This window comes from Manacus candei, unplaced genomic scaffold (genome assembly GCF_025592945.1).
Source record: "Manacus candei isolate 608988 ecotype Guabito, Panama unplaced genomic scaffold, ASM2559294v1 h1tg000011l, whole genome shotgun sequence".
NCBI classification, from domain to species: domain Eukaryota; kingdom Metazoa; phylum Chordata; class Aves; order Passeriformes; family Pipridae; genus Manacus; species Manacus candei.
In genome coordinates, this window is record NW_026138059.1 from 5,763,845 (window position 1) to 5,790,213 (window position 26,369).

Sequence of the window (26,369 nt, forward strand, 5' to 3'; positions counted from 1 at the left end):
AAACTCTGAGTCATATTTAAGCTGTACGTGGGATAAGATGGTTATCAAGGTTTATTTTTTCTTATAATTAGGTCTCTTAAACATTGCCTCATTAGATATCTTCTGTGACTGTTGGAAAAGTCCTCAGGGGACTAGTGGTTGTTTGTTTTCAAGGGAAGTTCACATGGTAAATACAGAAACTTGCCACTCTGTGAAGGGTTTTTTATTAATGACAATTAACCAGATATTTTTCTTTAATCCTTGGTTCTTGTCCTGATTTCTCTCCAGCCTTTCCACTGCTATTACAGCTCTGATATTCTGTAGCAAGTAAGAACATAACATTACTACTGTTTATACGTGGGAGATGGAGGAACTGCATTAAGAGCCCATCAGATAGGAAGGTAAGAGGCTGCTTGGATTTGTATGGAGCCACTTCCAAGCTTGGCAAGCTGGACTGGAGTGCCTTGGCCCAGGCTGAACTCTTATTCCTATCAGCACTGCTGGGTTTGTAATAGCTCTGAGCAATTCCATTCCATCCTGCCCTTGAATGTTTAGCACCCAGGGGTTCAGGCATGGCCTGCTTTGTCTCTGTGGTGTTCCTCTTCTTCCTCTATGCTTAAGGGCCTGCTTGGGAAATAGCACCATATGCTTTCCCCTGCTCTGCAGTAGGCTAAGATTTCATGTTGCCTGTCCCTTGCCCTCTTTTGCTCACGTGGCTGTCCGCTGGCTCACCTCCATCTCTCAGTGCCTCTATCTGATAAGACTGGTGTTGTTTAGATACATTTCTGAGAGATGTCGGAAAATATCCAAGGAGACGTAGTTCTTTTTTCAGTCGTCTTTTCTTCTAACCTCAGTCAGGAAATCTTGATCTTCAAATTCTACTTCTCCAGTGGTCACCACTGTTTTTGCCTCCTCCTATCTGTCCCTTCACTTCCCCTTCAAAAACAGGAATAACCGGCTTGATGGTCCCACTCAGAACTCGTGGTCCACTGCATGTGTGGGACACCACATGTGAAGTAGGAACTGCTCTGAGAGAAAAAAAAGGATGTTTCTGGCCCTTTGAGGCAGACCTCTGCCTTTCTGCTTTCCACTGTTGAATTATCTGTAACTGTCACAAGTTTTAGGTGAGGTGGTTAGATAGATCTAACTGCATAATACGATCTCTCCAATGATAGCTTTTACAGTCAAATGTTGCAAGTTTTTTCCATTTCTTTCTTCATCTTTTTATCTCTTTGTAATCTCCATTTTTTTTTGTTTGCTAATACTGGGATATCTAAGATGCATTTTTAGAAGGACTGGTGGATCTGGAATGCTCACAAATTTAAGTAGAATTACCGTTTTTTTATTTCTTTTTTTCTGCAAAGCTGTGCCAAAGGTGCATAGATTGTCAGTATTCTCCTCAATTCAGAAATTTCAGCCATGTAGTCAGGGACAAGGAGGAAATAACATGTGGTATAAGTGATCACTCTTGTATCATGAGCAATGGGTTGTGAGCAAAGACCATGAGGCTGAGACTTGTTTCTCTGCATGATTTGACAGATTGATCTGTGATTAATCTGCAAACAGGAAGAAAAAGGGGATAATTAACAACAAACATAAAATTTGGAATGAATAATTTGATGAGTCGAAGGCACAGATTAACTGTATTTTAGATTCAGAGACTATTTGGAAAGGTTAAAGCTAGGAGGAGTTCTGGAAGAGGCTGCATCAGCAAACTGGTACATTATTTACTCTGGCAAGGTTTTCAGTGGTAGGGAAAGCTATTCCAGGAGGTGTTAGTCTGGGCATGGTCAGCACTGGCTCAGAGTTTGTACAAAATGCAGATTCAGGAGATTACTGGGCACAGAAGCAGGCTTTAGAGTTGTGAGGTGCTTTGTAACATCAGCCTGTTGGACTGTTGGATCAGCTGAGACGGCTGTTCTCCTCTCTGGAAAAGAGGAATTGGCCCACGCTGTGCAGTGACTAAAAAATTGTCCCTGAGGACTGGCGAGTTAGGTAGGAAAATGTTATTTACCTTAAAAAAAACCCCAACATTTTTTACGCGTATTCAAGATTCTAATAATAAACTGTCAGTGGAGCTCTGCCCTTTGCTCATAACTGTGGTCATCTCTTCTCCACAGTATGACTGAGTGTTAGCATTTGTCATTTCACCCAAACTACTCATGCACTAAAACTAACAATCTGGCCATCACATCTCTCCTGGGAGGTTTGGATGTGAATCATGGAAGAGGTTTTGGGTCTGTGCCACAAGTCATGGGAATTGTAGAAGGAAATTATTATATGCTAGATTTGTTTTATAGTGAACCACATACTGTCCTAGAACTTTACATATTCAGGAGCCAAGTCCAGGAGTCCTAACTCAGATGAAATTCCTCTTGCAGTTGGAAAGTTTGGCTATCCCAAATATAATTTAGGTTTTAATTTGGCTTCTTGTTTGCAGTTTCTTTTCTTTCTTATATATTTTCTCTTTGGATTCAGACTGGTTCTTTCACATGAAAAATCTGCCTTGATTCCATGAGTGGCTGGTCAGTACCTTTTTTTTCGGTACTTTTTTCTCTTTTCTTTCATATAGTTAAAGATATTTGGTTGAACATCCCCACTTCACACTATGGTCCATACTTTTTTTTTTTTTTCCCTCCTGCAGTGTCACAGGTGAGGCAAGAGTTATGAACATTTTTCTGAAGATTGCAGATACCTGGGTTAGACCCAATTAAAGGCTGCCCTGGGAGCTAAGGACATTCAGTACATCACACACATAAACCAGCTGAAGGACCACTGAACTCAGCTGCAGCAGAACATCCATTTGCTGGAAAAAGTAGGCTGATAAACCCTGTGCACTGACTTTAAACTAGTAATTTCACTAGCATGCCTTGAAAAACAACCAAACACCTGCCCACCCTACCAAATGTCCAACCCCCCCAAAAAAACCCCAAACAAAACCCTAGCCATAACTAGGGTTATGCCAAACACTGCAGAAAGGAGAGAAAAACTTCCAGAGAGATATTTGGTTCATTCTGCCAGAAATGTAGTATCTCAGGTCAGGTCTTCTGCAGGAAACTAAAATAGTTTGTGGGAAGAACTCTTAAACTAGCCTTACAGAATCCACATGACATTTTATTATTTTGTAGAACTTGCTTTTATATATGAAAAATAATTAAAAGGAGAATACAATTAAGCCAAAATTAACTAAGGCTGGATGGATTCACCATAGGCAGTGATGATATCTGAAGCTTAACAAAAACCAACCTGTCATGCACATCCAAATGGTATTTTGAGATATGTACTGAGCTTAAAAGAACTAATATTCCATTTGAAAAGAATAAAGGATACTATTTTGGAACTTATTCTTTTTCTGAGGCACAGCTGAAGGGTGAAACTAAGCTTTTCCATACAGATATATGAGACAGAATTCATACTCCGCCAAATGAGACCTTTATGCTTCCACCTGCATATTATGGCTCTAATAAACACGTTATCAGCTCATGAAAATGATGGCAAACAGGTGACTGGAGGATTTGATAAGTCAGCAACAAAGATTAACAGATTTTTCTCAAGGAAAAAGTACGAGAGATTCCTTTATTTAAAACAATTGCAGCATGTGAATTGACTGCACTTAAATCATTACTGGCAATTAGTATGTGTCAGAAAGGTTGCAGCTGGCTCCAATTACAGGTAGAACTTTTAGAAGCTGAACTTAATTGTACCATGTGATAGTGAGAGGCTGAGCAATATGTACCATCATAAGGGTGCTCCCAGTGCAGAAAGGAGGGCAAGATCTTATGAGCCAAAACTTGATTATTTTAACTAGGCCTAGTCCCCTCCTCCCGGGAAATAGATATTGTAGGGAGAAATTGCTGGGAATGCAGTAATTCACCTTGCTGAGCTTCTTTGGGTGCTGGGGAGAGCTTAGAAACTATGCAATGCAGGCAGTACTTCTCCTTTGTCCCTCTGCAGTAGGTTTGCCCAATTTAGGGTCTTGCAAGTCATATCTAGCTTAGGCTGCAAAATCCATTCAGCTCAAGGCCAGCAACTTGCTGTCTCAAAGTCCCTGCAGTTTTAGGCAGGGAGTGATTTGCAGACTGCCTAGGTATTTTGATGGGGCACTCCCTCTTGTATAATTGTCACGTGTGAAAAACTCTTTCCTTGTATGATGGCACTATGTTGGAGTCTGTGGCATAAAGACTCTTGGACTTACAGCCATGTGCTTGGGATGTTTCTGCTCTAGCCACGTTATCAGGATCTCTCTTGGTTTCATGATATGCTATGACCATAAGCCTTCACCTTGGTCATGGACCAAGGCAACATTTTTGTTATTCCAGTTCTCTCTCTGGTTGTGTGAATGTGTTTCTTGTCATGTGGCAAAATAGTGACGCTTTGAATAGAAGACTAGTAGGTGACTGATCATATGTTAGGAACGGAGATTACAGTATGTAATTTTGTGTTGCTTTGCCTAAGTCTTGTTCCCTGTTGCAGGAGCCTAAAAGTGTGGAAGGTAAGTATTAATATTCCCATTTAGGGATTCAATGCTGCATGTAAACCTGATGTGTGTCCCAGTGTCAAGATGATGCCCTCAGGTGGAGCCCAGGCTTACTGGCCCAGGCTTGTGGAGGGGCTTGTGTACATTTAGTGGAAGAGGGGAGAGCATGGAAAGCATACTACCTTTTTGTCTCTTTCCTTTCCTCTCTTGTATGTCCACTGGAGGAGAGAGGCTAAACCTTTATGATCTACGTACCGCCGAGTCTTAGCTTCCTTTTTCCAATAAAAAAGTGTATCCAAGCTGTATTTTGAAATATTTTGTTGAACAATTTGAACTGGTTGTTACTACTTCAACTGAACTTATTAATGAACTGTGGTATGACTGTATTTGTATCTCCTTGTTCATTAGCCAGCAACCAGTGCCTGTGTGGGCAGAAGCAGGCATTTCACAGTGTGCTTGTGCTTGGGCTGATGCATGGGCTCAGGCATCCTATTGGTTCTTTGTATTGCTCATAAACCCATGTTTGATCAGCGGGACATCTACCATGAAACTCATTAGAGCTGCTATTTTGAGAAAGCAGGGTGATGTTTCACATAACGTGCTAATGTGAAAAGGATGCCATGCTTGTAAAACTAAACTGGAACTTTGTTGGAGAAGCATTAAGCATTCCAGCCGTGCACACAGAGTTTCAAGTAATTCCTCCAAAGTCTTCACTCTGACGGTTTTTCTACTCACATCCAAGTTCCACAAATGTTGCTATAATGTTGATAATATGTTTTAAATCCCTAGCTCTTTCTCCGGGATTTTGAGATGAGAATAGTAATCAAGTAACAACTGGGATCTGAGAAAAGAGAGTCCGGAATTCCCAAACTCTCCCTATGTTAATGTACTTTTCCTTGTATCAGCATGAACAAAGGTAATTGCTGTGTAGTCAGCTAAGGTACTTTTGGGGAAATAGTGTTAGTTTGTTGTATGAAGCCTTTGTAAGCAGAAACACTGCTCTCTCTGGCCATGTGATTTGTTCAAAAGCAGCACACCCATTTTTGACACAAATATATGATACCTCTACAAGAAATGATCTGTTCTGCCCCATTTATTACATTCACAGCATGCCTTCAGTGCTGTGGGGCCTGTGGATGCAGCTCCTAAAAAGCACCGTGTTGCAAATTCATAATTTTCACAATGTAATGGCCCATCCAGTGTCCTCAGCTGGGTTGCGCGCTGTCTGTTGCTGTCAGTTCCTGAGAACAAAAGTGCCAACACGGGAGATGACCTTCCAAAAGAAACTCTGGATATGTTAAAGCAATGCGTGATACATCCCTTTCCCAGCTTTGTCTCAGTGTCTCAAGTGTTGTACAAGTGAGAGGGATGTTGTGTTCAGGGCTGCGCAGCTTTGTGGAATGCATTTGGAGGTGAGCTGTCTTAGCCATTATTGATGCGAAATATGACATTTTATTCCATTTAACTGTGCTCAGAGACATGAAGTTCAGCATTACCAGACCCAGACAGGAGCTGTAGAAAATGGGAAAAGTAAGGAACAGTGCTCGTTGGGACTGCATCCTTTCTCACAGACTCTCTGAGACCAGGGGCTCAGGGTAGGGTTGTCTGGAATACGGTAGGGCCATGTGGCTGTCCTGTTGTCACCTCCTTGGGAGTGTCTTGCTGGCATTGTCTTAGGCCTGTGAGCTGCCTTCAACCTCTTTGGTAGACTGAGTGTTGCAAGCTCCATGTAGTTCCTGCAGCTCTTGACACACACCAGAGACAGCTCCTTTTATTTTTTAAAATGAAAGCTGAGATGCTTGTCTAGTAAAGTAATTGCTGGGAGAATTTTGCCTTCTAAGAAACAAAGCATTTCTGTCCTTATGCAAATTCAAACAAATGCAATACTGCTTTTAGTGGAAACTGCCATGGGGTATGCAAGAAAGTTCATGTCTTGAGAAAACCAGGCTTCTAATGGGCAGTTCTGGGTCTTGCTGGCCACATCTTCTCTTTGAGGTCTTCAAGAACTGCACAGATGTCTTTTAATTATACTTCCACAGCTGAATAATCTGCTTACTTTTTGGGAACAGCTCCTGTGTTAGGCAATTCACTGTGAAGAATGGAGGTTGCAAATAGGTTCCTCTCCCTTAGTGAATTTATTTCATGGAAGAAGGTCCTGGGGGAGAAAAGTTTTGGGAAAGTAAATTCAACCTCACACATGGTGCATATTCTTTCATGTGCAAGCCTCTAGCAATTTGTTCTCTCACTGCTCATGTATTAGAAGAACACAGAAGCCTTACGAGAGACTTAGAGATACATCAATATGGTACTAAATAAGAAAAGTCTGTGTCTGTCTTTAGTGTTGAATTGTTCTTCAATGTTTTCTTTTGTCTTTAGTCGTTGTAGTTATATAATTTACCAGCATTACCTGTACAGATATGCTGGGGACTTTTGGTGAGACCTGAGATCTGGGAGGAGGATTTCGGGGTCCTTTTAGCTGCTCTGACTGTGTCCTGGGGCATAGCATTTTGCTTTCAGGACTCCTGTACGGTATGCCATGAAAAGCTATAGGAGTAACTCTAAAGAGAGGTGTAGTGACATGTAAGAGCTGCAGATAGGTAAAATTGCCTGTAAGTTCTTTGGTGAAAAGCACTCTTTAAATGTAAATCATTATTATTATTATTATTATTGCCTTCAATTATAATCCATTAATGTCTCTGGACAGTGTAAACCAACAATGTGGGAGCTTTGCTGCCCTTCAACAATCCCAGCTCTGTGAAGTTACTCTTGGCTTCAGAGACTCAAAGTTCCTTACAAAGCTCTTCTTCCTTCTCTTGCCCACTCCTAACTGAGACTGCCTAAAATGACTATTTCTAACGGTTTGCATTACATTCATGACCATATCTTGTGTGTGTGGGAAAAAAAGGTTTTAAAACATGATTTGTTTGAACTGCAGTCCTCTGAAAAATGAGAGCTCTGGTGAAAATGTCCAAGGACCCTGGTGCTCTGGTAACAACACTGGCTATTGCAGAACTTGGGATGAAAATGGGAAGTCAACAATACTTGAGGTCACTTTATTTTTTCTTCTCCCCTCTGAAGATGGCTGCAATTGAATTGATTCTACTTGCAAAGAACCCTCCTTGTATTTCTGTTTTACTTTTAATAACCTACCTTCTCCTCTCCCCCCATGCCTCAAGCTATGGTAGGGATGACATTCCATAATTGCCCAGGTAGCATTTTGAAAGCCATGGGACACATCTTTGTTCCTTAAAAATCTGCCTAGTGAAAAAGCACTTTCTTATTTTCACAGGTTCGTTGTTCCCCTGTGTGGGAGGCAGTCCCTATTTGTTTCCTCCACTGCCGTTCTCATCTCCCATATTTTCTTCACAATGTCTGCTCTGTGTTTGGGTGTCAATAGCTGGGCTTCACCCTCCTCAGGTCTCTGACTGCTGGGGATTTGCCTTAACAGCCAGATCTTTCGTAGCAAAGCTTTTTGTAAGACCTCTCACTCCCCTGGGAGAAGCTGTCAGCCCACACAGCTTGTCCCGAACAAGGGAATATTTGAAGGTTTTACTTAACTCACTTTCCCATTTTTTCACAGATTAGTATTTTTTTAGACCCTGTTATGTTGTTTAAATTGAGTCTGACCACCAAAACAAATGAACATTGTGTCACCACATCTTGGTTCCTTTCATACAGCTGCAGCTAAGAGAGTTTGGAGACGGTGCTACCTGCAGAAATGTTGAAGCTAACACTATGTATAATCGTAATAAATTACATTCAAGGTACTCCATACATAAATCTGGTCACACCAGAACAAGAACTGTGGAAACTATATAACATTAATGTATACTCATTACATTCCTCCTTTCACAGGCTCCAAAGTTGTCAGGCTGGCAGCAGGATGGGGACCTTGGAGTAATGAGGAGTTAGATTTAAATATTTTACTAGAAATCATTGCAGCTCTTCATTGAAAAGGGGTGCCCTTTAGAAAACAGAGCATCTGTGATGTACAATAACTGCTAAGGAGTAATGAATTCTATGTTTGTTGTCTTTTTATTGGTGGCAAAGAAGCTTTTCTCATTTTGCAAGTTTATTGAAAAAGGCAAGAATCAAAAAAACCTCCAAAACTTGAAAACTCTGTTTAAAATGTATAGTTCAGCTTTCTACTCCCTTTGAAATCAAAGACAAATTTCCTACTGATTTTCTCAGGAGCAGTATAAAGGCCGGAAAAGATAGGTAATGTTCCTTCTACCACATGTGAAAACATGTCATTAGGTTCCTCCCTGGATGGTTTTGGCTATATCATTACAAGCATGCACCAGGGACTGAATTTGGCCTCACAATGATTAATATTTTGTTTATTCAATTTGCAGAACCACTACTTAAAATGAAGGCCCAGCTGACTCTGAAACGAGGAGGAGGAATACAGGTCAGCATCCATGCAAGATAGGGTGGTAGGGTGACTCCTTCCATGAATAGGGAGATTCATGTATCCAGAGCAGGAAATCAGTACCCAGAGTGATGCTTTTTAGCTGCAGTGCCTCGTGTTGGCCCTTACATCTCTCATACTGCTTGTCTTTTAGAGCCACTGAGTGGTCCGTGCCCCTAAAGATCCTTTTCTCTTTTGCAGGGGAGTAAGTGTGGATCCAGTCATCTAACTGGAGTCCCAAATTTGAATCTTTTGCTGAGGAGCTTGGCTGGTTCAGGTGGAGGATGTCATGTTACATCAGATGTTTTTCAGAGAAGAGTGGCACTTTAACAGCCAGCTCAAAAGGAGGGAATTTCCTTTCCAGGCAGAATGAGCAGGCAGGTCTGTTGTTGATCACCAAGTCTGTGGTTTATTTAACTGGTTTTTTTGCATGCTCAAAGCTCTAGCTGGTAATAGAGCTGGCAGGCTTTATTGCCAGCAGCATACTGGTGGCACTAAGGCTTATATCTGACTTCCTACAGCTGCAAACACTACTAGCACTAAGATTTCACAATGCCTGGGATGCAACCACTGGGATGAAGGAGAGTGGCTTCTAACTGAATTCAGGCAGTGAGAGAGGCTAAGGAAGGGTGGCTTTCTACAGAAGGGAAAGCTGCTCAGTAGAGGAGAGCTACCCCCTACTTTTCATTTACAAAGCCTGCTGCCATTGCTGAGTCTATTCTCGGTTTCTTATGCCCCAAAGTGTTTCTTTCCAGACTCTATGTATTTTTTCACTTTCTATCTTCCACTTGTATGTGATTTGGCATGGTGATTCATGTCTTTGTTATCTTCAGACTGAATTCCTGCAATGGAGGATGAGGATGGAGGAAACTTGGAGACTCACCTTGTGCAGAGAGCCAAGTGTTAGCTGCCACCATCCTTGATTCACTACAGCCAAGCCTTCAAGGTCAGGTCCTGCTTATGAAAGCTCCTGTCTAATCACATTTGTCCTGTGATTCATACACCTTTACTGGCAGTTATGTTCCTGCCTCTGAGTTCAGTTGTGGCTTGCCAGTCAGCATGATGTTAATCATAGATGCTAGGCCCCTCGATGTTGGCTATTGTTCTGCTGAGGTTTGGTTTTGAGAAATGCTGTCCACCTCCCACTTCAGCTAGAGCAAAGGTATTTTTGTGTGCAAAGAGAGAGGACTTTATAGTCCTGTAGAGATATAAATAATATTTTCCTTTATACTTAAACACAGAAAATTCTAGTATATTGATAGGCCTCAGCTTTTAATACTGTTTTGTTCCTTAACATTCAAGTTTTTTCTCCCATCAAGGGTAGGTATTTTCACTGCTGAGATGTTCAGGGGCTGCTTTCTGCTCTGAGATCTCTCTCAGTGATTCACTTCTCTGGGCTTCTAAGTAGTTGGTTTGCCCAAGGTGGTGTAGCTGTTGTTTTCCTTGAGAATAACACACAGCTCATGGCTGATATAGATAACAAAATAGACACTGTATAGAAAAACCCCTCAGTTCTGAGAGCCGATGTTAATAATCCTTGATCTCCATTGGCTTCTTGCAAACTTGACAATCTGCTTCCAGGGTAGATTGTTGGTATTTGCAGTTTTAACTAATAGGCAGCTCTGCTATGGGATGCATATTGGGATATCACTAGGATCAGAATTACTAAACTCTGTTTAAATCTAAGCTGGGATAACATTTGAGATTTCCCAGCCAGCACAGGACTCCCTTAGATCTGGTAGCTGTTGAGGCTCCAGTTGGCAGTCACAGAAAACACTGAGAATTTGAAACTGGAGTCAGAGTTGGTGACATGACTCTATTTCTAATGATGATAGATATATCAGGGACTTACTGACTTTTTGTACTTCTTTTTTTAAAGATGAGCCTAGGCATGAAGGCTATTCCTGAGTTTCATGATTCCTCATACTAATTGTATTCAACTCAGTTCTGCAAGGGTAAATTGGCACGGGAGAACCCAGACAGATGAGAAGCACAAGCAATACAAAGCAAATACACATTGTGTTACAGGACTATATGGGCAGATTAAACCCTACCAAAATGTTGGGCATACACCCTTGCTGAACTTCTACCACAGCCCATCCAGTGGACAGTGCTGTATCCTCTAGTGCTGGGGAGTAAAAAAGTCCTCTTGTTGTGTACGTTAGTGAAACTGCATCTGTAGGACAGGCTGTATTTATTATGTGCATGTTGGAAAAATGAGGTAAAGAAAGGGAAAGAGGTTATAAACCTAAAAAAATATGTACATTTATTTTCAACACAGCATGCTACATGTACCACTAATTGGTAGTGGACTGCATGACTCCAGACTCAGTTCAAATCCTGAAATTCCAAGACAGAAGAGTTTCTTTTGAACTCAGTAAGAGAGAGGGACCGAATTTTGCATTCATTTGAAGCTGATTTCAGTTGTAACCCTTGCAATAAAGGCATCACATATGATATGTGATATTCTTCTGGGTACCTCATTCTGTGACATAAGTTGATAATGGGCCCAGCCAGCACTCACAATGCTTGTTGTTTCTGAATCAGAACACATCCGCAAGAATGAGAGTGAAACTTAAGTGTGGAAAAGTTGAACACAGTCTCAGGCATTTCCTATAAGCATGAACAAGTCCCTTGACACCTCTCCCTTTCTAATTTTAGTGCTAGAGATGGTGCTTTTGCAGGAATTTATAATTGCTGTTGATTTCTTCACTTAGAACTTGCATGGCTTGTTTAAACAGCATTGCAATTCTGGAGTTCTTTTGCGACATTTTAGGAGGGCACTAAAGCAATATAAAATAGACTAGGCCTGACCCCAGGGAAGTTAAGACATGGGTTCAAAATGTCTTATTCACTCATTCTTTCTACAACTCAAGGACAGCAATCTTGTTTTGCACCTGGAGTACTAGTTTGTCCAAGGCACAAATTGCCCTCAAATTTTACTTTCTGTCTTCATGCCTTTCTATGACTCTGAAAATCTATAGGGGGTTTTCACATCTCTTCTCTAAAAGAATGCCATTGTTTTTCCTGTTATTGCCATAAATGCTTCCCTGTGAGTCCTGGTATATAGAGAGGAATTATACTTCTGAAAGTGGTACATCTGTGTACTTCCCTTGCAGCATGCTAGGGTAAAGATAATTGCCTGTTGCTGTAATATTCTTGTGGAAAAACTGCTGTATTTCTGAAATAGAAGCATACTGCGGAAAGTCAGTACAGGTTTAATCCCCTGGTCTGCCCAGACTGTCAATGTGCCCTTGAGCAGCTTAGTTGGTCTCTAGGTAACTCAATTACTTATGAATATAACTGAAATAAGAACACTTCCCTAGTGTCTTTTTATGCTGTGGCAAAAAATGTATTAAGGACTGTAAAATATTTGTAATCTACAATGGTCAAGCCATATAAGCCATTAAGGTGGCTGTTAAAATATCTGAATAAACAGTTTGTCCAGAAGACCCTTGGTTCTCCATGAGGAATTGCAGCCATAGCTTTGCCTGCCTGTGCCAGAAAGCTGTACAGCCTGGTATGACACTGTTAATCAGCATTTCCCTTCCTGAAAGGATTTGTTGGAGAAGCACCATTTTGCTCCACCTCAGACAATGTAGGCTGGCTGAAATCTCTGGGAATGCTTGTCACAGACAGTAAACTTTGACGTGATGCTAATACCTCGTAAGGGACCCACTAGCCAGAGGATCCTGGTGGTACTTGTGTGTTAACTGAAGGTGGTCAGGGCTTTTGTACTGTCCTAGATCAACATATTTCATTGTAGTTCTCTGCATATTGCATCTTGCATCAGATCTGTCCCACTAAATCAATGAAATTATTTAAATAAATTACTTTTATTAATTTATTATATGAAAAATTTTAGAGCAAATTCCTTTGATGTATGATATCCTAATCACACCCGCAGGGCATTAGCAAGCACAAGGCACATCTGAGTGTCTCTAATTCCCTAGTGGTGTGATTATATCTCATAATATTCACAACCCCCTGGAGCTTCTTTACTGGTATAAATAAATCAATTATTTAAGTCAAATACTTTGATCATTAGAAGCTGCCAGTAAGTGCTTGAATGCCTGAGCTGTGCAATTCACCAGGAATGATCTTGCCTCTCAAAATGCTGAGCAGCTGAGCCGAGTGCTACCAGCACTTCATTTCAATCTGCTTTATAAATTAGATTAGAAGTCAGTTTCCAATACTTCATCCTGGATAGCAAGGAAGGGAGAACTGTACAGGGGTGGAATTATGAGATATTGCTGCCAACAGATCCTTTTATCATTTAACACTGCTGTCATAGGTTAAATATGAGCTACTGTTCATATTAACTAATAGCTATTATACTGAAAACTGACACAGGGATTCCAGCTAATGCACCATGAACCTGGTTCACACACACTGCATCATATTAACTATTATTTGCACATATGGATGGAAAGGAGTTTTGAGTCACTTGGGATATATGGCAAATTAGCATTTTATATCATATTAATGAAGTGCTAATTGCTCCTTGCAACCTTTTTTTGTGCAAATTGAATGGGTCCTATTTGCATTGTCATGTAACTGCCGTATTACCTTGCAGCACTTTCATTAGGATGAGGCAGCACAGAGTTCATCAAGGAAAAACTATTAGTAATTGTGAGATAATGAGTTACAAAACCCATATTGTTTAAAGTAGAGCAGAAGTACTGCAGTTGACTTTGGTTTAGCTTGGGAATAATTTTATTAATAGGTTTTATAAAATATCTTTCATTTTGCATATATTAAACTGACCTGTTTAAAAACAGAGCTCCCTGCTCCAATATTTTCTCTTTCTGTTCCTGTTTGTCAGGGTGTTTTGTGTCTTCTAATGGAACATGAAACATAGTAAAAAATAATAAATAAGGGAGTAGTTTATTGCTGCCCATTTGTCTCTAAAATTAATCACAAGTCTGGAACTATTTGAAATTGTAGAATTGTAAAATAGGAAAGTATCTCTAAAGATATTGAATTTACTGGTGTCCATGAGTCTGACCAAACAGCAGCCAAGTCTGTAAAACAATTTAAGAAATGTTGAAGATGTTACAGTCCTAATCATTTGCAGAATCTTGTTAACTATCACAGATATATTTCTCCATAAATGTGAAATATAGCATGTGATACTTTCAACTAGGTCAGGTATTTTAGAGGAGAGGGACAGGTGGAAAAAATGAGGAAAAAAATTGAAAAGTAATTTCATGCTAACTTGGGGATGTTTCCATGATTGTGGAGGAAGCATGATTAATTTCTGAAGCCTCTGTGGGAAAGGCACCCAGACAAAATTACATAAATCTACATTAGAGGATTTAAATGCTTTTGCCAAGGAAAAAAATGATCTGAATTTTAGGTAGCAGAGCCCTTTGTCAGTCAATTCATCCAGATTTAGGGCCTGCACCTTTTCTTTTTTAGTGAAGTATTGGATACAGACAGATTGCAAGTTACAGCCGAAGGCAGTGTGACAGCTTTATTGCTGTTGCATGGCCAACATGTTGTCTTTGGGAAATAGGCTGCGGACTTTCAGAAAGGTATGCACAAAGAAATGCTTTCAGATATTTGTATTATTAAAACAAAGCTTGTTAATACAGATTGACTAATTCTCTCATTCTCTCTCTTTTGGCTGTGTATGCAAACACATTTGTGTAAATGTAGACCTGTGTGTTTATCAGAAAGGTAATCGCAGCTCGAGAGACAACTGAATGAAGAAACTGTACATAATATAGTCTGTCACCTAATATATTCTCAAAGTGTCTGCAGCGGTGGGGAGTTAGGACCTCAAACAGACATCATGAATACAGAAACAACTGCACAGAGCCTTGTCCCAGGTAGGCATGAAACAATACAGCAATGAAAGAGCTTCTTACTGACCTAGACTTAAGACTGTTTCCAAACAAGCACAAGCAGTTCAGCATATTTTTCAAACCTGAAGTCTATTGTTTTTTCAAACCTGAAGCAAATTGTTTTGTTTTGCCCTGTATGTGATCCTGGCTTACCTGGTGTAAAAAATGTGGATTGTCTGGATTTCAGTTGTATTCTGCCCACTCAAGGGCCAAACCAGAAATACTTGAATACGGTGCTACTTGCATCCAATTTGTTCTGAATTAAAGTAACTGTATAGGTGAGCTGAACAAAACTGTCTGTATGACCACATCTGCTTTTTGCCTTTACAAAATGCTTTCCACCGTGTCTCCATAAGCTTAGACTTGCTGAAGTCTCTATGGTGAAAAATATTTTCTCTCTGGGAGACTTCAGTAGAAGATTGTGAGAACACAAATATTATTTTATTGGTGAAGTCTGAGTGCATCAGCAAAGTCTTACCTGATAGCACTGCACAGATTTGCTGCATTGTGTGTGTCAGAGTTGAAGTTTTAATGGGCTGGTGAGTTATCACAATAAATGTGGACCCTGTGGGGAATTGTTTACTGTGTGTAAGAAGATGAGGAGATTCTGGGTGTGGACAGGAGAAAAGGGCGATATGGCAACCTCAAGAATTTTATGGGTTTATGTTAAACAAACAGCAGCAGTAACATCAGGAGGTTATCAGGAGCCTGAGGAGATTCAAGAGCAAAGATCTGGTAGAGAGATAGAGGAATCAGATGCACAAACATTCTTCCCTGCTGACAGGTAGGACTGCACTGGTATATTCCTCTGCTAGTCCAAATGCGTCTGGGAGAGGAGCTAAGCAGAAAAGGGAAGTTTGGTAAATGAGGAAGGCTGCTTCTTGCTGCACAAGCCGCTTCCTGTATTATGTGCTCATCTCTTTTCCAGGCATTGCTGACCAGAGTCCTTGCTGAGCTCCAGAAGCTTGCACAGGGCTATGTGGCTGTTAAGCTCTAGTTAGAGTGTAAGTGTAACTTAAGCTCATAACTACCAAAAGTCAGTAATATTTGACACTGTTCAGTGGCCTGTGAGAAATTAATTCAATTTCATTAAGATTCCCTGCAGTTACTTTACCTGGTTGGAAAAGTACTTCTGATTTCCTCAATTGGCACAGATTTATTGCTGTGCCTACAGAAGTAAAGACTGAGTGAGCGTGAAGCAAAACCAGCAAATATGTGCCAGGCCGAGGAGTACTTCAAATCAGGCTTGGAGACACCTTGTTACAATGGCATGGAGACTTCATTTCTGTTGCGGAGATCTGTATCTCTTATTTGTCTTAAAAAGGAAAAAAAAATTGAAAAAGAACACTTCCTTCTATGGGCTGATGAGTAAGAAGCTTTTCAGACACCTAAAATGAGTAATGTGAAAAATTAATAGTTTGGAGTCCAAAGCAAAGTTTGTGTGACCTCGGAAAGGGAGGGAGAGAGAGAGTCTTTAAGGGAATGACAAGAATCTAAAAATATTGATTTCAATTTGCCATGGGAGGGAGCAGGAGAAACAAGCCATTGGAACAAGTTCCTGAAGCTTCACGCTAGCTGGAATGTCTAACAGCAGAGTGAAAACAAACATTTCAATAAGGTTTGCCTTCTCAGGAAAGATTACGTCCAGTCCTTCATCTTGCACTCTGTCATTGGCAGCCTCTGATCCTATTTGAAATAGCAAAGAAGACAGAACTTTTTGTGCTCATGGAAAAGAAGGAAAAAACTATGAAGGAAGTTTTATGTTGCAGGGGGGATTTCAGGCTTCAGCAGGATCTCACTTGTGCACTTGTGAAAGGCTGTGGGGAGGGAGGGAGGCCTCTGGGGCTGGAGGGAGAAGAGGGTACAGTTGTGGTCTGTGCAGAAACCCAAGGCAGCTCTCTGTCTTCATCCAACCTCTTCTAGGGGTGCCTGCATCAGGTAGCCCTTTGCCTTTCTCCAAGTTCGGAATCCCCAGTGCAGATATTGTGAGGCATCCTGAACCTGCAGGATTCGATTCTGTGTTTTGTGTGATTTCAGTCCAGTCTCTATCTCAGTAAAGTTGCTCCTGAGTCAGGAGCCCCAGTAAACCCTGCCTCAGATGGCCCACATTTCCCTTGACGGGGAAGGACACAGTGTGTACCTGTGTCTACAACTGGGCAGGCAAGAAGGAAGTTTTGATATTTGACATGACTTTTTTACCACTGATATGGAGTTCAAGGAAAATCACGGTCTCTATTGCTTGGGATCTTTGAGAATAATGGAATGACTAAGATAAGATAATAAATTGAAATTTGGAAATGGAAATGGCTTAAAATCAATGGATCTGAAGGTGACTGGGCTATTGACATGAGGTGAACTTTCTTGTGACCTATATGCATGCAAAGATTGACACCTATACAGGATCAAAGGAGCTTATGAAAGGCTAGAGTACATGAGAGGAAATTGAAAATATATAGGTTGTTGATCTCAAGAGTGGCCTTTATTAGTTATTGTACATAATAAGTGTTGTGTCAGAAATGAAAGGGATTAAATCTCACCCAAGGTACTGCACCTGAGCAAATATTGTCTTGCCTGGGTGAAATTTGTGCCAACACAAAGAAGACTTGGTATGAGGCTATGTAGTGCTTAAGTGTCACTTAAGTCTTCGAAATGAGGATTATGCAGGATTTTAGTGGTACAAAAATATAAGGGCAAATTTCAACCCTTACATTGCTCCAGTGTATGTCCTCGGGGCTTCTGTTGTAATGTAGAGTCTCACCAGGACACATCAAAGCAGTTGGAAAGTGCTTTTTCTGCATACTGACCACTTTCTGGATTTGGGAGTTTTTCATGTCACTGAACTGAAGCTCTGAAGTGCTGTTAGAGAGAAACTAACTGGATAAGTGAGTTTTAATGGTTGAATGTTTTATTCTCTGCTGTATTTTCCAATGGCTCAAATGCTTTGGTCTATGTGAGCAAGCAGAGGACTATTTTGCTGAGGTCAGTAGATTTTTCTGAGATATACTGTAAATGTTGGGACTGCAGTTGACAGTTTGTTGTTGAAAGTATGAATATAAACCTTAAAGTTTCAGAATAAAAGTAACAACCATTTTCAGGCCAGAGGAAGAAAATTCTAAGTCTGGAGATAAAGGAAATACTTTTCATGCTGAATCCTTCTGTCTAGATCTGCTTTCAGCAGATGACACCCACCTTTCAATCACACTCTTGCATCTGTGCCTGGTTTGCACACCTCTTGCTAAATATTTTCCTGTCTTTGGAAGAATGGTGAAATGGTTTCATAAGAACACAGACCATTTACTTGACAGCCATTCCCATATTTAATTGTCTGTCTTCAGTGATAAGGCATGCCTACATAAGGTGGACTGTAAACACCAGAGGGGAAAGGAGCAGGATATAATCTTGTACATGCAGTATTTTAAGAAAAACTTTTCCTATTTTTTGGTTGGATTCCCATATTTATTATGTCTGCCATTTGCCCTGCCACAACATAGGCTGAGGGGAAAAGAAATGGGGAACCTCATGATGTCTTTCTGCCCCTCCTGTGTATTAACCTGTTTCCAGGGTACCTTGTAGTGATGCTTCTGTTTTTTAACATCTTTGTTCCAAGACATCGATTTAACCAATGGGGAGTGAAAGGCTTTGGAACACTGTCATATAAAACTGTTCCTTCTGAGAGGATGTTTGAAACTGTGTTGAAAATGTAATGTTTTTGAGGGGCTTGTGTCACCTGCTGCCCTCCCTATCATAACAATCACTGCCCACATCATAACAATGCTTCCTTCCCCACGAGGCTGGTATTGATCACTGAACCTTGGCTACATGGATGCTTACTAAAGTTACTGGTTAGTCTGAAGGATCATTTTACATGGTTTTGGTTTTTTTTTTCCCCATTTTTTTCTTAAATTTTTTGCAACTCAAATGTATTCTGTTAGTTTCATTCGTCCTGCACTCTCCTCCTCCTCTTTCTATGTTTAATTTGATCTTACACATATGATTGTAAATATTGAATTTTTATATCTTGGATTGATGTAGTGGTTGTGTTCTGAAGTTGATTAGTAATCTGAGGAAGCCAGATCAATGCTGGTTTAGGTAAAATGATCACAGATCTTTCCCTAGTGGCATGCATGGTTCCCTACCTTCCTGTCAGTCCCCATACAGCACCAGAGCCAAGATTATTCTTTCTGATGAAAGCAAATCTAATTTACTAGGTTTAAATAGTACTGCAATCAGCATGTTTACAGCTAGTGGTAATTATATCGAAGTTTTTGTTGATAAATTGATCCTATCCTACTCCTGTGTCTCTTTGGATATTGTGTTTCTTGTGTTGCCCTGGCCAGTACCTAGTGATCACAGCTAGATCACAACTGCTTTTGCTTCATGGCCTTTGCCGGCAAAACCTCAAGCTTGTATTTTGCTCTTTTGAGTAACTGATGGTCCATAACAACCATACTTACAAGTGAGAATGAATGGAGGTGCTTTGCATGCCAAGAACCCTATATGCTTCTCTGGCATATGAGGAGGCCATAGGGCGGTGATGGACTCCTCTGCCCTTCATCTAATATTTGCCCGCCATAGGAACACTGGAAAGCAGGTCATTGATCTCACAGGATCCCTGTGAGGTTGGCAATACTGCTGTCACCATTTTGCAGATGAGGAAATTTTTGGCAGAACAGAATCAAATGACATAGCATTCCTCTAATACACATCAGATGGTGATATATAGAAATGGGAATTTTGTGTTGTAGTACTGTATACCTCCTTCCCAAGTTTGGCTAAAGACTTTGCATTCTTCTTGATTTCTGTCCTAGTCAGAATTGCTCTGTCATGTGCTCTAAATTAATTTCTATAAATTTTCCCTAATTTCCCAAATAAAAACACTGGAGCATATTTGTGTCATGTTTACAATGTACATGGAGGTGAGGGGAAATCTCAGAGGAGCCAGGTCATGGATGTTTAAACTTGCACCTGCACAGCTGTGACTGAGCTGTGAGTAAGCACAGAGCAAGCAAGAACCTTTCTGTGCTAGTTATGTTTCTAGGGAGTCTTTTCTTTCCATGGTCAACAAAAAGTTTTGGAAAGCAGGATGGTTTTCCCTTGGTATGTTTTTGATACTTCAAGGCAAAAGTAAGGGAACAGCCATTTCTTTATTATTAGTGGGGAAAATGCATTTAGATTTCTGAGCAGCTTTGTCCCACCTTGAAGAGAAAGAGGGGAAGAAAAAAAGGGGGAGGCAGAGAAAGAGCATCAAAAGTTTTTCTGTCTTATTTATTTCTAGAAAAAACATCACTAGTGAGCTTATTAGTATGGCATTTTCAGTGGAAATACAGTATTTCTGCTGGACAAAATGCAAGAATGTTTTATCTCATGGAATTTCCCACTCAGGAATGGAACAATTCTTCATACTGCCACAGCTGCCTCAGCTCCTAATATGGATTTAGCAAGTAGCTCAAAAATACCCATTAGGACCCAAAGACGTAGTTGCTATGGCGGTTTTTCAAAACCTTAAAGGGGTATACTAAAAAAAGTCAGGAAAAAACATTTGCTGTAAAAATTGTTGGTTGCAAAATAGGACGGATCCTACATTTTGCTGCTGAGCTACCAGCCATTTGTTTTGATTTCTGCCACTGCACATTCTGCCTTGAATGCTCTATGAAATTTGGTTTTGTTTTGTTTTGTGTGCACTGAGCCCAAGTAAAAGCCTTCTGTGAGGATGTCAGTGCCATTTTGCTCTCAGAGATTGTAGCTTTCAACTTGATGCTGTCTTGTAATGACACTATTCTTGCTCATCCATGTTTTGATGGTCTTTTGATGTAAAATGTGTTTTCTGAATGAATGGGTTTGTTCCTTGTTTATAATTCAAATTGCTGATGCCTATTTTCACTGACTTTTTAATTATGCAGCATTTAAATCCAGAGTTCATTTTCTTTGAGAAGAATCCTCAGAAGGCTTTTAAATACCAGGAGACTACTTCTCGTTTGGGAAGTCTCTGAGTCAAAAGTGCTGCAGGAGACTGTACTGAGGAGGTATCACTCCATGCTTACCCTGATATCACACTTTTTCCTAAGTTGGTGTAATTGCTTAGTGATGGAGGTGTGATGGATATGCAGTCTCACCTGGTACAGCTCCTTTATATCCCAAATATCACAAAATATATGCATGTCTTCAGTCTTTGTGTCTTTTTTGGATCTCACTTCCTGCATGTTCTATTATACAACTGAACATGACTCGTGAAAAGGTGAACATGTTTTAGGGTAATATCCTAGCAGAAGTCCCAGACTTGTGTCAGTAACCAGGAGCAGTGGCATGTGGTGACCTGTGGTTTTACTGTTGGCACACTCCATTGCGTGGTTCTGCCCACGCCAGCAGCACTCTCTGCAGTGGTGCCTGGATATGGGTTAAGGCAGCAGTGTGAGCCAGGGACTATTCCAAGCAGGCAGACATGGATGAGAACTCCTCTTTGGGGAGTGAGCAGAAGGACAGAATGTAGCCATATGGACATGGGCTGTGCCATAAAACTTGTGCTCAGGGGCAGGGACTTGGCCCTGAACTGCTGTATTTTCTATTCCAAGGCAGGCCTGTTGATTTCTGTGCCACAGTGCCAGGCCCTAAGACAGAATGCATTTACAGCTCTCTGTATACAGAACGTAATTTTAATGCTTGGCTCCTGCTGCAAAAAATGTCACAGTGAACTTCAAGAGGATTGTTTATGTCCCCAGAACCTTAAGCTGGAATAATGACTCTAATTTATTTATGCACATTTTGACAGCTTGTTATGTTTTATTCTGTAAAGCTAAATGTGGTCTCAACACATTGGAATTATTGCTACCCAGTAATGATGTCAGGGAGATATAGGGATTTCTATCTCTGAGTAGAGAAGATCTTTTCCATTCTGTAAGAATTTGGAACCACTGTCCTTGTGTCTGCATATCTGTTTGAGAATGTATGGTGAAACTGAGGGGTAATGTGTCCTAGCTGCATAACTGAGTGGGAACAGATCGACTCTACATCAGTGCTGAATGCTTGAATAACCCAGAAACCAGTGACTTTAGTGTGGGATCTGCCACAGTCAGACAAGAGATGGGGAGCTCTGTCCTGGGGTAGAGACTTGTAAATGCTTGCTTGCTCTCTGATATTAGACTGTTTGTTTTAGATCTGCTGAACAATACAGTTTGTGCACCCTCTTAAGAGAGACTCGGTCTCTTTCTCCATGGAGGTCTGGAAGACAGTTAGGCCCCTTCTGGTCTGAGAGGGTTTTATCATTTCTGGGTGTGATTTACACAGAATGTCTCCAGTGTCTAATATAACACATTGTTTGATAGTATATTTACAGCTGGGGAGTTTGTAGGAAAATTGAGTAATTTTGTAGCCAATAGAATATGATATTAATAGGTGGAAGGCAGGAGTTTAAATGAAAACAAAAGAAAGCAAAACCAGAGCACTAGTCATTGGATTCTGTATGGCTTTGAGTTTCTTTTTCTGTTATCTACAGCAATATCTATACTATTAAAAGAAAACTTGTGAGGAAGCATTCCCAAGCATTGCATTGTCTACAATTAAAGTGTTAGAAGAGTTTCTGGCAGACTTTAGACCTGGACCAACTAGATTTCTCCCAAATAATTTACAGGCACAATTCAGGGATTAAATTCAACCCAGGATCCAATCTGAACAGGTACCTGACTATCTAGTTTTGGAGACTATACGGGTTAAATAATATGAATAGGAAATATTTACAACCAGTAACTGTAATCCCAAAGAACTGTCCCAGGCTCATTCAATTGTCTAGTGCAGATACAGCTAATGCAAATTTACTTCTATAGCATATCCATTTGGAAGCAGTGTTGAAATGGGGAAGGGGAGAAAGAATATGTTTAACCTAATCCAGGATATATGGGGATGACAGAAATGTCAGACTCTTAATTCCTTGCTGAATATCTTCTATTGGTTCTTAGCAGTAGTAGCACAAGAAAAATAACATTCATGATGGGCCAGTGTGGATCCCTGGAGTCTTGGTAGGGACTGCTGAGAGACAAAGCTGTAAATATGTCATGATGGACTGAAAAGGAAAAGGTACCACCCTAGGGGGAACTCAGATTGTAAGCATTGGCTCATGTTCTCCAACCTGAGTGACAGGGCAGACTGATAATTGCTTTTGGGCTTCAGTCTGTGTTTTAATGCATTATTTTTTTTTAAACTTTTTCTTAACAGACTACAACAACAGCACAGTTTCCAGGACCAAATTTATTTACAGGCCACATGGAGAACATGAATAGTTACTGCTTCGGAAACAATAGGAGGATGTTACTCTGCTGCTGATACAGATGCACTAGTGTAAATGATCCTATGACCATTCATTTACTAACTCCTTAATTAAAGGTTTAACTAGGTTTATAATCTGAGAGGGAGAGCTACGGCCACACTGGGATTCATATGCAAAATCATTCACCATCAAATTCTAGTGGGACTAGTTTGGTTTTCTCACTCCTGCTCTGAGGGACATTTGTTAATGATCACAGTCAACATGAAAATTGACCACCTTTGCAGTCCAAGCAGGGAGATCTACTTGAACATGGAGAATGAGCTGAATTCCCACCTTGTTTGAGTTGGCACTTCATATCAGGATTTGAATCTCATATTGTGCATGTCTTGCAGGGATGTCAGGTTCATAAGGATGGCACTCGCATACAGTTCTGTGATCATTGTGACAGTTCCCTGGCCTCTGAAGTAATTTCCTGGAAAAATAATGTGAAAATTGTGAGTGCTGGTCAGTAATTTATGGCATTTTAAGTAATCAAATGCAGCTGAAAATATCGATCTGCAAGAATATAACCAAATCTTGGCTATAACCTTATGTGTAAACTGTGTAAGAGTATGGCATGCTCCTCTGTCCTTTTTGTGAGAAGGTACAAATTGGTTTTCTTTCCTGAAATGGTTGCAATTCCTATTGTTAGCAGAGGCAAAACTTGAATGTTGTTAAAGAAATGAGCCGTTGGGAGTCTGGTCTAAGTTGAGTTCTACCGTCAGTGAAGTCTGCTGTTGTCACTCACAGGCATTTTTCTCCATGGTGTTTTAGCCTTGGCTCCTAGTCCTAGCTTAAAGTATCTGTTTTTTTTTTTTTTTTTTTTTTTTTTTCAGAAGTGGCTGGTCCTGACATATAATAAAGAATACACAGCCTATGTCTTCTTACAGCCTTGCCCTGGACTTTGTTTCATCTTGCAAAATGCACATAGCTAGTCTCTGTTGTGTCCTCCTTTCAGACAGGAGACACTGGCAACAAGAAGTAACTGATGGAGTTCTGACAGCAGGTGTTTCATTTTATTTGGCTGCTATAGGGGTTTTTGATATACTAGCATGATTTTTTTTTCTTGTCTGTGAATTCATGTGAAAATGAGTTATGGACCTGAGGCCTGGACTGCATTAAGAAGTTGCTGTGCTTTAAATTAATTCTCTATACAGTCAAATATGACCTTTGGATATTTGGAAAGACCAACCACCAAATGCTTTCTTATTTTCATATACTATGGACAGGGATTCTCATCGTCATGCTCATGCTCCAGAGAGATTGACCCTGCAGGACAATGGACTGGTTAGTTTTCTGGAAGATAAGCAAATACATTGTGGCAAACTTGAAAGCTTCTCTTCTTTTCTAACTTTTCCATTAATTTTGTAGCTAGACGGGTAAAAATAAGCTGTTTTCTAGAGACTCTAGCCTCCTGCCCATCAGGTTATGTACCTAGGTATACTGAGATACAGCCCTCAGTAACTTCTAGCATTTTGCTGTGAATGGACATATGGAAGAAGGAGATTGTGACTTTGTATGACCTTTATAAGGAGTTGGCACAAGGTTATATAGTTTAATTTGGGCTATATTTTGTTAGCTTTTGCACATATGGAATGTCATCTTCCTCTGCAATAATCTCACCTATATACTAGTGTCAGAATCTGTCCTACCAGCTGGAGTGAGCTATTCTACATTGTATCTGATATTCTTTCCTTTTTATCTGTTGAGATAGAGTGCTTTGCTGTGTATCCTGATATCCCATGGTTTTCCTTTTGGAGCTCTGTTCACACATCTTGATTCCATCTGTACACTTGAAGAGACCCGTTAGGTGGAAGATGTATCTGTCAAACACATGTAGATTCTGGACAGCAGCCCTTTACGGGTCACGCCTTGAAACATTACTAATTTGATTTCAAAGGGAGCTATTACAAAATGCCTTTTGTGTTGTTAGGCCTCAGGAGAAGGACCGCAGTTGGACACAGTGAAATGCTGCATTTGCTATAGCCATGACACTTCTTTTTGGAACAGATATGAGAATCAGTCATGTCTTTGTCTGGTAGCGCTGCACCTCTTCAGGAGGAGTCCCCTGATGTGAGAGGGGGATGGCTGAATGTGTGTTAAAAGGTCCAGGGGACAGAATCTTAGTGATCCACAGCATCCATCAGATGCCGTCCAAAGCTGTTGAACAACCTCAGGAAATGAGTGGAAATCTGACTCTTGTTTGACTATCCTGAGTCCTGAGAATGGCACGGTGGGTGCAAGAGGGTTGACATACACATCTGTGCACTCTGTGGCAGTGCTTTGAAGATCTGAGTTGCAGCCTGTGGATTTTTATGATGCAGTCATGTGCATTTTTAAGACTAAGAATTAGACACCTTTGTGCTTGAAGTTAAACATGACTGTGACTCATTCATCTGTCATTCTTACAGACTTGGGGTGAGAACCATATGGATGCGAAGAAATACCCTAGACCCAAGATGCAAGTTTATGTATTGCAAGACAGGAGGCCAAACACTGAAACAGCATCTGACAAAAGTGAGTACTTGGTCAATGTTTCCACTTCTGTTTGGTCAAATTTCCAACATAAATTAAACCATTGTCTCAAAGTAGTGGCTTTTGCCCCTGGGGAACTGTGGATCTTCCCCCACAGCTAATTCACTATTTGCAATTAGTTACAGTTGGTCATAGGCTGCACAATCTCTGAGCACATTAGAGCAGTAGTAGTAGCCTGACTGGCATTTGTAAACAGGGAATGCTTGGGACTTCATAATACTCTAACTCAGTGCAGTAGTGTGCCAAAATAAAGGTCATTTCAATTTCATATTAGGTCACGCACTTTTGAAATGACATGTGTTTAACGATTTTTCTCCAGTAAATGAATGATAGCAAGTATTACACTAATAGGCTTTGATGATATGCCCACAAAAAAGACAAAATCTTTTCAAAAACATTAAACTGATATTTTATCTGAAAAAAGCCCCAAAACAGAACAAAGATTCAAACTCCTGCCCAAAGCTTCTGTAATAAAGAAAACTAGACTTTTTGGCCTTTTCCAGATGACAGTTTGCAGAAGTTTCACTGTAATTTACTTATGTATCCATCACTACAGAGATTGAAGCTGATCTTCTGATAAGGATGGAAGAGAATGAAGGGTGCAAGTTGAACTTGTCACAAAGCTGTATCGCAAACCCCATAACAGGACCACTAAAGGAGTGAAAAACTGGCGTACGTAGCCTATAATTGTGCATAGAAAGTAGTTTCTGTCTTCTCATGTACTAAAGCTGTCTTGTCTTCCTACTCTGCCCAGTACTCCAACTGGTTGTTCCCTGTTATCTTTCTGTCAGGCTATGGGCCTAAACAGGCACAAACTGGAAC

At 40.5% G+C, this 26,369-nt stretch overlaps 1 long non-coding RNA gene across 1 annotated transcript; it reads left to right on the plus strand.

Moving 5' to 3' along the window:
• Window positions 1–284: 284 nt before the first annotated feature.
• LOC127466963 (uncharacterized) lies at window positions 285–26,369 on the plus strand. Its single transcript, XR_007902906.1, has 4 exons — window positions 285–380; window positions 25,424–25,529; window positions 26,104–26,219; window positions 26,339–26,369. It is a non-coding gene; the product is annotated as an uncharacterized LOC127466963 (long non-coding RNA).